This window comes from Lagopus leucura, unplaced genomic scaffold (assembly GCF_019238085.1).
Source record: "Lagopus leucura isolate 7727_CA_CO unplaced genomic scaffold, USGS_WTPT01 Super-Scaffold_1, whole genome shotgun sequence".
Lineage (NCBI taxonomy): Eukaryota > Metazoa > Chordata > Aves > Galliformes > Phasianidae > Lagopus > Lagopus leucura.
In genome coordinates this window covers 24534157-24550343 of record NW_024962250.1, presented here as the reverse complement: position 1 = coordinate 24550343, position 16187 = coordinate 24534157, and the positions used below count along the sequence as shown (strand labels likewise).

The following is a 16187-nucleotide window of genomic DNA, read 5'->3' as shown; positions in this document are numbered from 1 at the left end:
ATGTGTCAGTTTTGAATACTTTCCTTGGGTGGAGGACACGTATGATAAGTTGCAAAGGCATCATAATAAAAATTGTGCTAAAAAAAAGAACGTTCCAACATCCATTGTGATATGATTCTTTTAGTTTATACTATACTTTCCTAAACATCAACATCAAATTTAATAAATTCTGCTCCACTGAAAGAAAACATTTGAAATTATCTGAATATTTAAATACTTTTATTTCAAAGGGAATATTGAAGTGCTTTCTTCACACTATTTGTTTTCTTCTCACTGTACAAGAAAACAAGTGTGTTTCCATAGGAAGAGGAAATATGCTTCCCTCCCTGCTCTAATTTTAATATTTACATAGCTGTAGCAATCTTAAGTAACATCAATACACAAATATAATGCAGAAGTTCCACAGAACCCTGTGCATTAACACCACTTCACAACAATATAGGGGCTTTTTTTATTATTTGATAAATTTGATGTTGATGTTTATTATTCACGGGACAGAATCTGAGTACTCTGATTTATCTTTTCTCATTCAGTTTTTCATTATCCTTCATTAACATGGATATTCAAAATTTACTAAATTGAAATCTTTTTATCTAATTAAACATGATAAATTATTAGTATTGCAGAAACACCATTCAGAATAGTGAAATAGAGGCAGCTTATAGGACTTTTTTACGTAATATATGTATTACATATGTATGTTCATATAATACATATACAATACATATATTACATTCATTAATCAATACATATATTTTTATATATACATGAATCATTTCAGTTATCAAGCACTTTTTGAATAGAACATTAGTAAAACTTTTTTTATTTTTAAGATAGAGAATAAGCCTTCAGTTATGTTCACTCTCGTGGAACTACTCTTAGAAATTCAATTTGTCCTACCCTGAAACATACTGCTCATAAAAACTAAAGGTAATCTTAAAAACTAAGTTAAACTGACACCTAGCCCTTCAATGGCTAATACTGTGAGAAAGGAGCTCTAGCTGAAAATTCCAGCTACGTATAAAAAAAAAAAATCTTAATCAAAATTTTTAAAAAATTAAAATTGAAATTAAAACAATGTAAAGTTTTCTTTCTGTTTTCATTGGATATAGCAGTAGTTTCATAATCTACATTGCCACTGGCCTTAGAGGTGTTAGTTTTGATTCAAGAGTAGAGGAACATGCAACAAAATTCACATATGTATCTGTATGCATGCCATGTACTTTGTACTTCCTACAGCTCATGTACTTCTGCCTACCTCCTGTGACGGGGCAATTGCACGGTACATATCAGGGCCCTGGAGGCACAAATATATTTTGATGCCACAGCCATTCCCCCTGCTCCTAACATTGTTATAAACCTGTCCCAGGTGTCCACTTTAGCTTGTATCTGGTCTGAATTGAGATGTGAGCCAGTATGGGGTCATGCTTGATGCTTAATTAAAGTCAAATTAAGTAGGTACAAAGTTTTAACCAGCAGATTTGGTCTATTTCACCTTCAGTCAACAAGCTGCGAGAAGGAAAAGCAATTGAGTAGCAAATGCATGGTGAAAGGAAGCGAGGAAAAGCACATTATTTACTTATGTGATTAACTGTGGCCTCCCTATTCACTGGGAAATTTTGTGAAACAAACAAAAAAAAAATGTTCCCAAGTCATGTTAAGTGCTTGCAAAGGATTTAGAATAATGTAAAATAAGCAGCTCTTTCCTTCATGATTAATGCTAAATACAAGAAGTCACATCAAACTTCTCAGAATTTTTTTTCCCTCATGGAATGAGAAGTGCATTCCACTAGAAAATCTACCCTACTCAGAATGTCAAAATGAACTTTTTAGATGTTTTCAATCTGCCAAGATAAAGACATCCTCATAAGTGTAGGTAAATGTCTGGGAACTGCATTTGGCAAAGAGGCGCTGTAATAGAAACACAAGCATAATTGAGACATTTAAGCTGCCCCAGTGCAAGAAATATTCTCTGTACATCTGTGCTTCCTGGAACCTTAAACACCAGAGGCTTCACTTTCATTTGCCTAATACCATGTGCCTGTTCATAATGATGCATAAGAATTATACTGTTAATCATTCCAGTGTCAATTTCACAGAGAGTGGTCATCACAACTTCATTACATTTCTCCAGGTAAATCCACTTGGCAGGAAAATCTTACATCAAATAGACACTGTGAGCAGGAACTGCACTTAGCTAATAGACTCTTCAGAGTCAAATACCATAGCATCTCCCCTGCAGGCATGTTTCTCTATCACACAAACACACTTGAATGAACCAAAGGACCTGAGTGAAGTTATGTTTCTTTATAGAACAGCAGTGGTTGAATAGGAACAGTCAGGGTCATCTTGTCCAACTGCCTTTCTCATGCACGTTCACCTACATGTCCAGATGTCGTCTGATTATCTCCAAGAAGAGAGATGCAACAGCCTCTGTAGGTAACCTACAAGTGCTCAGGCACTTGCAAAGTGTTTCCTGATGTTTGAACTGAACCTTCTGTGCTTCAAACTATGCCTATATCCACGCCCAGAGGCATAATTAAAATTGAAAGTTGATGAAATGTTGGGGAAAATCATAGACAATTCCATCATTAGAACTGAAATGGTATTTTGACAATAGTCAACAATTATCAGGAAAACCACTTATTCAAAAGCTTCAGTGACAGCATACTAGATTGTTTGAAGAACTCTACCTTTTTTCCCCCCCCCCCAATCAATAAAACAAGCATGTTGCTTCCTACCTAATCACTAGAGTCCAACAAGTGAGATTCCTACATGACACATGTACTGCCATCAGCAATGGTAGTGCTGTTCTGTCTAAGTTAAGAGGTATAATCTTTTGGGCATATGCCTGACTTCAAAAATGTTGATCTAAACAGAATCACTCATTCACCTAAATTCCTTTAGAAACCAATGATAATGAACTGATATTATTTTTATTATTTTCCTTTTAAATATTAAAATGATTGAGATTTTTTGGGGGGTAAGAGATGTTTGTTTTTCTGGTCAGATTCCAATCTCTTTTACTAATGTTTTCCCTGCACTCTAATTTCATTTAATACTTCCATTAGTTTTTCCATTGAATTAGAGTATACTGCTGGGTTCCACCAAACTGTTATTTTCTACCTGCAGACGATATATTTCTGGTGCAGGCTGAGATCACAAGCACAACAATATATTTGCTTTGTCAGATTAATCTCTTGGTCAATAAGGTTTTCTTATATATATATATATATATATGTATATATATATATATAAGATATATATATATATATCTGTAATACATGTATACACGTATATGAATCACCAGTTGCCATTAAGCCCATTTTAAAGCATTCAGAATTTTCCAAATTTAGTCCATCCTTTAAAAAAATTGCAAGTGATTAAATTTATATGTATCTCACACATATGACTAAGACATTACACAGCATAAGTGTGTCAGTTTATTTTCTATCTTCCATTTTAGTGACATCTTAGAACAAAGCTCTCTTTGTTATACAAGAAAACTTCTGAGAAATAGAAAATGGAAACGTATGGAAAAAATTAACTAACTGACACCGTTCTGGCAACCAACAAGCATCAACTGCACATTACCAACACGAGCACTTAGCCTGCCAACAATTATTTGCTGTCAGTCACAAAAATAAACTGAAATTTTCTTGCTCTTGTTTTTGCACAAACCTTTTTATTAATGCTACTAGCCATTCTTCTGCTTGGGGTTCAAAAGATAGAATGATTCAGTGAGATATAATAATTTCATATCATGCGAATCAGTTGGCTGCAACCTTGGGCCCAGATACTACAGGTAAGAGGATAGATGGTAGCTCATGGGGTTATTTGTTGCACATTCCCCACAAAAACTGTGAACGAATGCCTGGATACAGGTATTTCTTTGGGTTTTACTTAGTTTTGTCTACCCAAAGTTGTATATATGCATCTATGTATGTACGGGCACAAGCATACCTACACCTCTGAGTGTGTCGCCACTCAACACTTATTTTTGCAAAAGTTGACCATAATTATTCAGCAGTTTCACATAAAGGGAGGATTATCAGAATGTATATGTTGAACTGATTTCATTACAGACTCCAATAGTCTTCCCTGTAAAGCTCTTTCAGAGGCAAACAGGACAGCACTACTCAATACCAAAATTAACTTCTAATTCTTGTAGTAGATTCAATGAGGACATGGCTTGAGATCTAAGTTTCTTCTACAGATAGTGTCACTGTTAATTAGTTCTATAATAATCCATTTGCTCACGCAGGGCTCATTGTAATACTGAAATTTCCAAAGGTACCTCAAGCTCTCTTGACAAACATGGCAACACATCACTTCTGCCTCAGTTGGAAAAAGTTGCCTCAGCAGGAAAGATTGAGATGCTACTTTTTCTTTCTAGCAGAAGTTGCTCTGAATGATATGAGCTTGTAAACTGGCAAAAGAGGATAATGAGTCCAGGTATAAATTATTTGCATCGACAATACAACAATAACACTTACTGCATAAGAGACTAAGCTACTGTATCCTTTGACTACATCTGCCCACTGTTTCTTAATGGAAAGATCTAAGAATCCATTAAGATGAAGCTGTCAATCCTATTTACAGAGTACCAGCCTGCAAAATCCATTATGAACTACAAAGGCTATAGGACAGGTTCTTGCCTTCCTCCTTGACGATCCAGCTTATTAAAAGAAACAAAAGAATCCTCACTAACTGTGAATTCATATAGGCAGCAAATAAAGCATTTTAAAATATTCATCTTTTTTCATCATAAGTTTTTAACAAATAATAGTTACAGAAATTGGAGATTTTGTTCAATTAAATGAACTTCTACTTATTCAGTCTCATGAACTACTGCATTTCAGCTGTTCTCATTAATTGTCCCATCACAAGCTGCTCTGTAGGAGCCTTGCAATGCTGTTTGGAAATATATTTGGAATTTAAATCACTAAGATGAAATGCTTTGTCCTTCAAGACCAGAAGTGCTTCATACAGACCAGATGTGAGGGAAGCCTGACCTTCAGTGTCTCCAGGGATGGGGCATCCACCAACTCTCTGGGCAAGGTGTTCCAGTGCTTCACTACCTTTATTGTAAAAACTTACTTCTTATATACAATCTAAATCTCCTCTCTTTTAGTTTGAAACCATTTCCCCTTTTCTTATCACAACAGACTTTGCTAAAATGTCTGTATCCTTACTATTAGTCTATTATCTATTATCTATTAACTATTATCCTGACTGGTAGGGAGGTTCAAATTTTACTGCTGTACCACCAGTATCTTCCCTGGATGTCGTGGTCCAACATAATAAAATAAGCAGCATTATTTTCAGGGCAACCCTCATAATATTGGTGTTAAACAAACATATGAATCACAATTATAAACAACAATGCAGAGGAATTTCTTAGATATTGATCAGAGACATCTTACATGCCTACCTCATGATGTTTTTTTACAGTGGCATAGAAGTCCTATTGTTGTATTCTGGGAGAAGTACACTGTATGTCTGCTTCAGGAAGTCTTCCGTTCGATTCTATTTTGATTCTTAATGCTTTCCCTTGCTATAGGCCAGCTGCTCTGCTTTTCCCTTGCATGGATGCAGCAAATCTTTACAAATAAACTTGGTCACAATTGTCAGATCTGTAAAGAAAACAGATAGGGAAATCCAGCGTTTTAAGCATAACTGCACTTAGTCCTTGGACTGATTGAAACAACATGGGTAATATTACATACAGGTTGCAAATTCTTTTAGATCTGAATGTAATCTGTTCATTTCACATAGATGTGAGACTCCATATGTTTTTATTTCTAATGCTAAAGATCATTTGATTCCTCAAATCTTTATTTTGAGCAAAGTCACCTCTAATGTATCAGATTTTGTTGTGGAATATATAGAAGATGTATCTTTTGCAGTATTTTTTCTTAGTTCTCTTTACTGGAATCATTATATCAGACTTATCAATAGGGTAGGCTTTATCACCTATTATCTAATCCTTCGCACATTTCAAAAATCTTTACCCTTAGCCTAATAAAAGCAACATATTTTACACAGCATTTCACATATCTATCTATAATTACCATTACAGTGTTACAGGTATATATTACAACAAATTCTTAAATGGAGAGATATAAGTATGCAAGACCCTTGATGTACACATATTAGTCCAATAACTGCTAATGAAAGTTGCTTCCTCAAACTAAGGATAGCAGAGCAAAATACTCCCTTGATTCTGAGAGATTTTTGACTACAGCAAACCACAAGACAGTTATGTGCACAAACAGGTTCAAGCCTTACTAGACAGTTATACATAGCAGTTCTTAAACATGGCAGAGAAACAGTTTGTTGATAAAACCAGTTAGTTCTGAGACACTGGGCAATTTCAAATAATAATAATAATAAAATAAAAAGAGTATGATTACTCATTGCTTTATAAAAAATTTGCAGAAAGCAATCAGAAAGTGATTTTGGAATATATTTCATACCTACTAAGCACATTATGAAGATCCATATTGTTTAATTTTTATGAATAATTTGTAAATTGAATACAATGCACTGCCTTTTTTTTTTTTTTTTTTTTTTTTTTTTTTTTTGGAATCAAACCAAATCATCACCTACAAGGAGTGATATTGATAATATTATTAGGCCTGGGGTTTTTTTAAATTACATTTATTGCATTCAAGCTGAGATTAAGAGGTTAACTCCCAACTTATTCCCCAATTATTCATAATTTTAGCTTATTGACTGTGCTATAGATCAGCAGCCGTTTCTTTCTAGCAAAAAAGAAAAGAGTCTTGCTTATTTCCTCATCATTGATCAATTCAAAGTGAAATTAATGTTTAATAGCTGCATTGTTCCAGTACATGTAAATTTTGACCTTCCTTAAAATAAACATGTATTTCAATGCCATTATCAATATCATTCACTTGAAGAATCTTCCAGTATCTGAGGAGAAAAAATGTGCCTCTATTTGCTAACAAATAATCTTTTAAAATCTTTACAAAAACAGGTTTTGTGCCTATGTAAATACAGTTTTATTCAAAAAGAATTTAGAAATTCCCATCGGTACACAAATAGAAAGAAAGGCCATTTCTACATACAGATAAGTAAAAAAGAACGAAGTTTATGTAGTAGCCCAAATTTTATTATTACTACATACCCAAACCAGAATCAGATATAAACTTCTTTGGCACCTCCAACTCTCAAATAAAACAAAACAGGTGACGTTCAGCACCTATCCTCAAAACTCTACATAGCACCAATATTTAGAACTAGCATTGCTCTTCAGCAGCTAGAACCATTGCTTTCTCTAATGCTTGATGATAATAGGTGAAAGCTCTCACAGGTGGGATTGTGATGCTAATGTCTTATGCTGCCAATGACAGTCTGCCCTTGTTTGGGAGAAAAGTATGTGCAATGATTTTGGAAGTTATTTAAAGACACAGAAACACCAGGATTTCCACACAAGATTTCCAAAAGTGACTTTGGATTTAAAACTCAAGATGTCTTGAGAAGACAGAAGTGAGACAATATTTTACCATATACAATGAGAAAAACATTGTTCTTAATCATAGAATAGCTCAGTCTTCCAGAAGTGAAACATACAGAGATGTACAGACTAGAATACACCAAAAGCTGTGGTAGAGTAAACCACATTCTACAGATTTCTGAAATTATTATACTGGCTACGAGCAACCTGTCTCCCTATATTTTAGCTAGCCCAATACTGAACGCATAGGTAGAAGCTGGAGAAGAAGCATGTAAAATGTATTGATGAATCTGTTTCCTCTTGAAGCACTGAACTAAGTTTACCAGCACACTTCACATCACTGAACTAAGATTACCAGCACACTTCACATCTCTTCCTGACAGCCATTACTTCCTCTCCAAGTTTGGAAGTAGTCACCTTGGGTGGGAACGAGAAGAGCAGCCTTGCAGTCAGAGCAAGATGAAACATATTTCCAAGCTAGCAGAAAGAAATGTCCGTTACTGTAGATGTGAGCTTGGTCATTCCCTTTGTCTTACAGAACAAAAGCAGGCCAAAAACAAACACAAACAATTAGAATAAGCGCTACTTCAGAATTTCCACCCAGACACCCAGAATTTCCAGGTAAAGGTACATCATCACCATCAAGATGTTTTCTTTTTGTGAATGAGACATTATAAATCTTTCACTCCTGACTTATCACCAGATTCTTAAGGTCTGATTGTGATTGTTCCCGTAGTACAGATGGAAAATGATGCATACCTACTGCGATTGACTTTGGCAAGGTTGGGAAATGATTTAGTGTCAGATCTCAAAACAGCAAATTCCAAGTCCTCTGTTCTAACCACGAGTCAAAATTTACTCCATTATACTATTGTCTCTGGGAGAGAAGAAGATACATATGGTTTTTTAAGTTAAAGCTGATGAGATCAAGTAAAATTCTTTACTCACACTGTTCTACAGTGCTTAGAAAACCTGATGTTCTTTTCTAGCTGTAATCATCATCTGATATTTATTTCTGTCGGTATCTCAGTGTCTTCTGTCACCTTTCAACTGGCAAAGCTTTTATTTTTTATTATTAAATTACTTATAAAGTGCATTGTCAGCCCACTCAGCATGCTTCTTAATTAATTACAAGTTGTAATATGTTTCTGGCAGCAGAGACAAAGAACTCTCCTGCTACTAACAAGAGATTAGCAATTTCTTTCATTAGCAATTGTAAAGAAAATTCTATTATTATTAATTATATATTCATTACTGTTATTATTATTTAACAGCAAGCTGCATGTACTGCCAAGTTTAAGATATCAGGCCTCATGTTCTCATAGTGAGTCCTGAAATAAGAGCATTTCAGGAAAGGGTGAACATCCCTATATTTAATTCTATCTACTTAGATACGTAGATGTATTCTTCATAGGCCTCTCTGAGCACTTAACACTGCATATTCTATGAAAAGCATTTTATCAGACGCCAAAAGCTCCTTTCATTTCCAGAAAAATTTCTGTCACACACTCAGGCACAGACCTACTCTTTTTTATTTTTTTAAAGAACTTTATAGTTTCTTATCTATCTGTAAACTATTTTTTCTTTAACAAATTCCAAAGTAAGCTTACACTTTCCTATATTTTGTCACCTTTAGGTCCTTTAAAAGGGAAGGCTGGATTTCAAAAGAGCTTTCAGAGAAGAGATCAAGTGGTCTCTGAATCTCACTACATAACATTGTAACTGAGGACAGATTTACAGTGGTATTTCTTTTAGCGACAGGAAAGTTTTTAGATCCAAAGCAGTTCTGTGGTCCAACCAATGAAGCTTTCAGGTGTAACAAACAGAATGATGTGGAGGCAGGAAAAAGTGACTGGGTGAGGATTACAGTGACATAAACTGGTGCTAAAAGTAAAGAAAATGATTTGAGAGCGCTTTTTCCTTTGAGAATGGCGGCTTGCCTGAGTTGCTTCAGAAGGCTGGGACATTTTTAAATACCTATCCTTTTGGCTTCAGTATATTCTTAAGTGTTTTTACATGCAATGACACAAGAAGTCATTTCAAGGCACCTTACCTCAGTGCCCAGAATAAGATTTAATTTATTACCTACTACTTTTTTTACCTTTTCTATCATGGGAAGAAACCCATAACAGCAGGCAGACCATGCTGGCATGGCTGAGATAGTTCTTGTCTTCTGCTATTTCTCCCAGTATTTTTATTAATATTTAATAGCCCTATCAAAGTAGTTTAATTAAAATGCGAGGATCTGGAATACTGGCATTACCTGCAATCACCCAGATCGACATCAATTTAGAAGCAGAAGTAAATCCCATCATTTTCTCTCTTCTACAAGGTTGGTGAGCTGCAGTTGATGTACCAGGAAGAAAGGAAATACAGTAACCATTTCATTCACCCCAGCTAAATATGGTCGTATGAGTTCAAAGCGCAGATGCAGGTATAAAAACCCTTACGATATATAAATGTTCTGCATCTTATAAAAGAAAAAATAGCCTTATTTGTCAGAATAACAACAGGTAGTAGCCACCCACAGAGTCTGTATGAAATTGTAATTCATTCTCAGGGCTGATCATAGCCATTTCTGAACTATCTTCAAACAAGTGCTAGGGGGAGAACTGCAACCTTGCATGTGTAGTAAGAGGCCATTCATGACTCTGGTGTCAAAGGTTTCCCAGAGCTCTACACAGCTGCAAAATTCCCTTCCACTCCTCAACAAAGACAGAACAAGACGTATTTGTTTAGTATTATGACAGTGGATTCTACAAATTCCAATTAGTCACAATTAGTCTCTGTTTTCATACATTACTGAACCTTAAAGCAACAGGTTCCTTAGAAGTATAGACATATTTACAGAGATGGATACAGACATAACAGGGATACTTTGCCTGTGTAGTTTGCTGGTTGGACACAACATTTATAATCTGGAAACTGTACATTCATCATAGCAATAGAGTCTTCATCTACATCTAGAAATACCTGGACTCTAGAATAGGAAAACTCTCAATGTGACTATTGGCTGTTTTTATCCATTCTGCAGTAATAATTGAAATTTCAAATTGATTTTCCAGTAAATATATGAAAATAAAAAATATAATTATATGGAGAAAAACTTAATCTAGATTATAACACACTGTCTTGATTTGAAATGTCTGAGAAAACTGAATTCAATCTCAATGTCCAGTCAAGCTTCCTGCTATGGCCACAGCATCCCGTAATTAGTTATTACGATGTTTCTAGCTAGTCTTACTGTTCCCCTAACAATATGTAGATTCTTGTCCTCCACATACAGATGTAATTCATTTGGCTTTTGTTTCTTTTTGCTTTTAGTAGGAAGATTTTGGACAAACCATTTCAAAGTACTTTTACATCTTAGAGCAACTGAACTATCTTTCAGATGGAAGACATTGCTGTTATTCAAATAAGAAACACTCCCTTTTTTGTCCACCTGGGCATGTATTCAGAAGTATGACATTTAACTGCTCCACAAGATGGAAGTATATAGAGCAATTACACTAGCTTTTTAAATTTTAATTCCAGTAGCTTTTTAAAAATATTGGATATCATGGTAACTACCACTCTGCCTTTAAATGTACATTTGATAAAATATTAACAAAAAGTACACAAGGCCCTTCCCATTTCTGATATATCTATCTTTTCATTATTCTTTTGGAAAAACTGAAATACCAAGCATTACAAGATAGCCTTGCCTGAAGAGAGAAAGCAAGTCCAAGGGATCAGAAGAACCTGTAATCTAGTTTCTAAGTTTTGAGCTTCAGCATCAGCAACTTCCTTTTCTGTAATTTCACAAAATACGTTACATTTCATACAGTGTTAATTGATGACACTTTAATTGATGAGATGGAAATCATGATGTTTAGCAGACACTGAAGTTTCTTGAATGGCTATTAATAGGAAGTTATTGACAATTATTATTATTTTGGATCTAACAGTTAGTATTGCAATCATCAGAATTTTCTTTTAAAGTATGGAATCTGAGATAAAGATCTCAAACAGATACCCAGTAGAGAGAGTGGGACCTGTGTGATAGAAGCAACTGTAAGAGAAACAAAACACTGCAGATACGTGAGCAATACTAGATCTAATTCCAGGGTAGCTGTTTTTGGAAAAGATTGTCCATTTATTTATTCACAAGGTTTAGATTTGGTTGTCTATCTTTGAGTTCATGAGAGTACGTATGAGAGCAAACCCTGTGATGCAGAGTAATTTTCTATGCAGAAATCTGTATTAGCATCAGCTTATTAATTTTCTGCTATACCCAAAGCACTTAGGAAAAGACAGTTTGTAATTTCTGCAATAACAGTGAAGGCACGTCCAATCCATCTCATTATTTCTCCTAGTTAAGGGTAATTCATGCAAAATAATGGGTCAGTTTAGCACCCATGAGTGTCTTAGTGAGAATCTAGGCATAAGGCTTACAAAGAAACTTCAAGAAATTTCGACAAGAAAGGCTTCCCCACAGAATAAGCATTCCCCATTTTTTTAAAGAAGGGAAGAAGAAAGAATTGGAAAAACATTACCTCTGTGAAAATGCAGATGGAAAAACTTAGATGTTTTCTCAGTTTAATTCTCTCACAAAACACCATTTCCCTGCTATTTCAGGTAGATCATAGAATCATAGAATGGCCTGGGTTGAAAAGGACCACAATGATCATCTAGTTTCAACTCCTCTGCTATGTGCATGGTCACCAACTACTAGACCAGGCTGCCTGGAGCCACATCCAGCCTTAAATGCAATGTAATCTACCTACTATGGGGTCATTTTTGCATTCTGTTCCACTTGATCAAAATCATATTAATTTGTATGTAGCAATAACTCTATGAATACGGTCTGTTACTGAAAAAAAACCATCTGCTTTTCATGAGAGAAGTTAGAAGCCATTAGGGAAAGAAAAAATATTCTTTTGGTAGCACTAGGAACCCAGGACTCAGTAGACTAAATGACCTGCAAAAGTCCGTTCCAATTCAAATGATTCTATGATTTTGGTGTAGGACAATGGACAAGTACCTCACCATCTGATGTGGGAGATCCAGATGTTACCTGCCACAGCATACACTCTTCAGGAACATTTCCAGTCACTCAGCAGCCTAGTATCAGGAATGACATAAGTAAGTCTCTCTTCAGTTTCACCATCATCTACAAAAAGGGAATGGCAACACCTGCTCACTGTATACTGCATATTTTGCTTCACTTTAAGATTTCATTAATCAGCTAATAGCTACAAAGCATACAGGAGATGTTAACAAATATTCACAGCAATTCAGAGGTGTAAATTGGTGTTTGCTAATAGAATTCTCCCACTGTGCAACACTTCACTTTCTGAAGTCTATCATCTGATGCTATTACAGCTGATAAATGAGTCAGTCTCACCAGGAGTGTTTTGAGTGTTTTGGACAAGCTTCTTTGGGAGTCTTTTCATGCTGATATGCTATTTTGAATGTTGCTGTTGAGGGTTTTTTTAATTTTCTTTTTTCTTTTTTCTTTCTTATATAGTCCTTAAATCACTTACTAAAGTCTGTTTAAACTTAATAGAAAAATTAGCCTGGACTTCAGATTTTCTGTTTTCAAGTACTGCAGGCATCAGAAACCTAAATCAAGACAGTACTTTGTCACATACATAATTTCCTTCTGCTCCTAACTTAGAAGTAGAAAGCAAACAAAAAGAGATGATTAACACTATTTATTTTTTATTCAATTCATCTGTATTTGGTGATGTATGCATTAGAACATGACTATTCCCTCTTTTTACTACAAGATTAACCACACTGATCATTGAAGCATTCTAACCTTCTCTTTATGCAGAAAAAAAAAAAAGTGCAATTAATCCTTACAATTAGCAGCAGTTTCCTCAGTGGAGAATGAGGAATTCTTAGATTTTTTAGAATTACCCTGCAGTTTCTTAGAACAATTGGGTCAACAACTAAAAGCTTCTTATTATTGAAAGTATTTGAATTTCAGTCTAAATGAAGGTTCGGAGGCTTTTTTTTTTCAATTCCTTCATTTTTCTTATGCATGCATTTAGAAAATTACTTCTGCATTATGAATGCACAATGTATGAATATTTTGAATGTTTATGTGATAAGCTATCAAGACTCTATAGTTCATTAATGAAGAGAAGTAAAGAACAAGTTAAAAGTGTTCTAAAATCTTAGATTAGTTAAGTCGTTTTCCTGTAATGCAAAGTATTTTGTGACACTTCAAGCTTAAGTTGCCACTGTTCTCAAGTTAAAACTCACCTTCTGGTCAGCTGAGTTGATGCAGTTTTCTTCCGAGACCTCACTGTGAATCAGAGAGAAGAACACATCTGTCTTTCTCCTGAAAAGAAAATGAAAGAGTTTATACATTTTTTCTAAGTATGAGGATCTCCTTATTCTGCTTCATTATACTGCCCTTCAAACTGTAGTCTTGGTATAAGTAAGAGTGAATAGACGATGTTGCTGGCAAACACTTTCTCATACTGAGCTATGGGCTATATCTTCTTGCATAATCCAGTTTTAAAAAATTTGCCTTAGACAATTCAGAGCATCTTTCATAGTCTCCAAGACAAAGAAATGATTCTTACTGATTCCAGTGTCAGACAATATTCTAATTATTGGTCTAAAACATCTAGAATAGTATAAAAACGTCTAAAATAGTATAACCAATTATCACAACTCGTTTGCAAATCTCAAACTATTCAGTGTTCAGTAGCTCTATATACTTACATTTTAGTGGAATAGATTTCTATCTATCTTCTGTCCCTGAAATACACAACCAGTCTTCAACTTTCTGGAGGAAACGAACAGAAAAACAAACAAAAAAAAAACCCCAAACAAACCAACCAACAAACAAAACCTTGGAAACAAAAACGCAGAATGCACTTAGAAAGAACTCAAATATATGTTCAACAAATATGGTCTGAGGAAGTTGATGTCTGGAAGGTTAGATGATGCCTATAGTTTGTAATGGACAGATTCAACATTTTGGAACACTTAAATGTGGGCAATGTTACGCTAGAAACACCACAGATCCTAGTGGTTGGCAGTAGCTCAGAATATCACTTAAGGTCAAAATAGTGCTTTGCAGACCTTTTGCACTCATGCCTTCTGCAGCTCTGCAACATCCAGCGTATATTCTAACTTTGATTCCACCATCATCTTCTCTTCCTATCCTCGCGTGAATTATTTCACTCCTCTACTGACAAAATGTATTTTCTATTTTTTCTTTTTTGTAAAACATTTTCTTTCTATTTATTATGAATTACATATATAATGGCAGCAGAAATCCCTTTCCTCTAATCACATGACTGTGGCCATTAAAAGTCATATGTTCCAGAGTAGATAATGTACCTACATTGTTTCAGCATGAGAATATCAATTGTATTGTATAGGCATATAATACAATCTGCTCAACAGTTTGAAGCCAAAAGACCTTGTTTCCAAGTATTCAGTGCCCACTACACCAATTATCTTGTGCCACTTTTGTTATTTATGTTGATTATCCTCATCTGTCTAAATTGCAGGTGTGGCTATAAAGAAAATCCTGTCTGGATCCTAGCAGAGAATTTATTAAAAAGATTTTTGCAAGAAAATCTGATGATACATATATAGCAATGCATGAACACCATTCAACACGTTCAGTGTCCTAGATCACTCTAAGTGTCTCAGTGCCTTGATTGTAAGAGTTGTGTGTAATAGATGATACTAAGGAGCTTTGGATAGCATGCTGGGTCTGCCTGGGACAGAGTTCATTGTATTCACAGTACTCTGAATGGAACTGTATTTTGAAGTAAAAGAATGTTGGTAACAACAGTGTTTTCAATACTACTGAAAAATACTTACACAGCATTAAGGATTTCTCTTTTCTCCACTCTGCTCCCCTGCACTGAGTAGGCTATGGGTCAGCAAGAAGTTGGGAGAGGACATCACTTGAACAGATGACTCAAACTGAACCATGAGATATTTCATGTCATGTAATGTCAAGCTCAGCAACAAAATTGAGGTGGGGGAACAGTACACAGTCAGGTAGCTATTACTCGGAGAATGCTCAGACATCAGTCTCCTTGTGGGAGGTGGTGAGTGATTATCTTCACATCACTCCTCTTTCTTTCAGTTATTAAACTGTTTTTGTCTTGACTCACAAGTTTTCTCATTTTTGCTCTTACAAACAGATCAAAATGTATACATGCAGTGCTTAGCTGCTCACCAGGGTCAACCCACCACAGTTATATTAGAGGGGCTGGGAAAAAAACAAAAAGAAATTAAAAACCTTTCCTATCTTTACAAGCAAACAAACAAACTCTCTCCATATCCAGTATTGGTCCTAAATGGCCATATTGTCCCTCAGTAGCACCCACTGATAAAATTACATTAAATATATATCCAATTTGAAGGCTTAAACTAGTAGTGTTCCCCTGGGGTCAGTGCTGGGTTCTGTCTTGCTCAAAAACTTAATCAGCGACATGGAAAAAGGGATAGAGTCCACTCTCAGCAAATTTGCTGATGACACAAAACCAGGAGAATTCTCTGACACACCCAAAGGCTCTGCTACCACTCAACAAGACCTGGACAAACTGGAGAGTTGGGCAGGGAGGAACCTGATGAGGTTTAACAAGAGGAAGTGTAGAGTCTTGTTCTTATGGAAGAATAACCACATGAATCAGTACATGTTAGGGGATGACTTACTGGAGAGAAGCTCTGTTAGAAAGAC

The 16187-nt window shown here is 35.3% G+C and overlaps 1 long non-coding RNA gene across 1 annotated transcript; it reads right to left on the bottom strand.

Moving 5' to 3' along the window:
- Positions 1 to 5465: 5465 nt before the first annotated feature.
- On the bottom strand, positions 5466 to 13801 carry LOC122179710. Its single transcript, XR_006178801.1, has 3 exons — positions 13736 to 13801; positions 12507 to 12586; positions 5466 to 5636 (listed from the first exon to the last, which is right to left on the bottom strand). It is a non-coding gene; the product is annotated as an uncharacterized LOC122179710 (long non-coding RNA).
- Positions 13802 to 16187: the final 2386 nt, after the last annotated feature.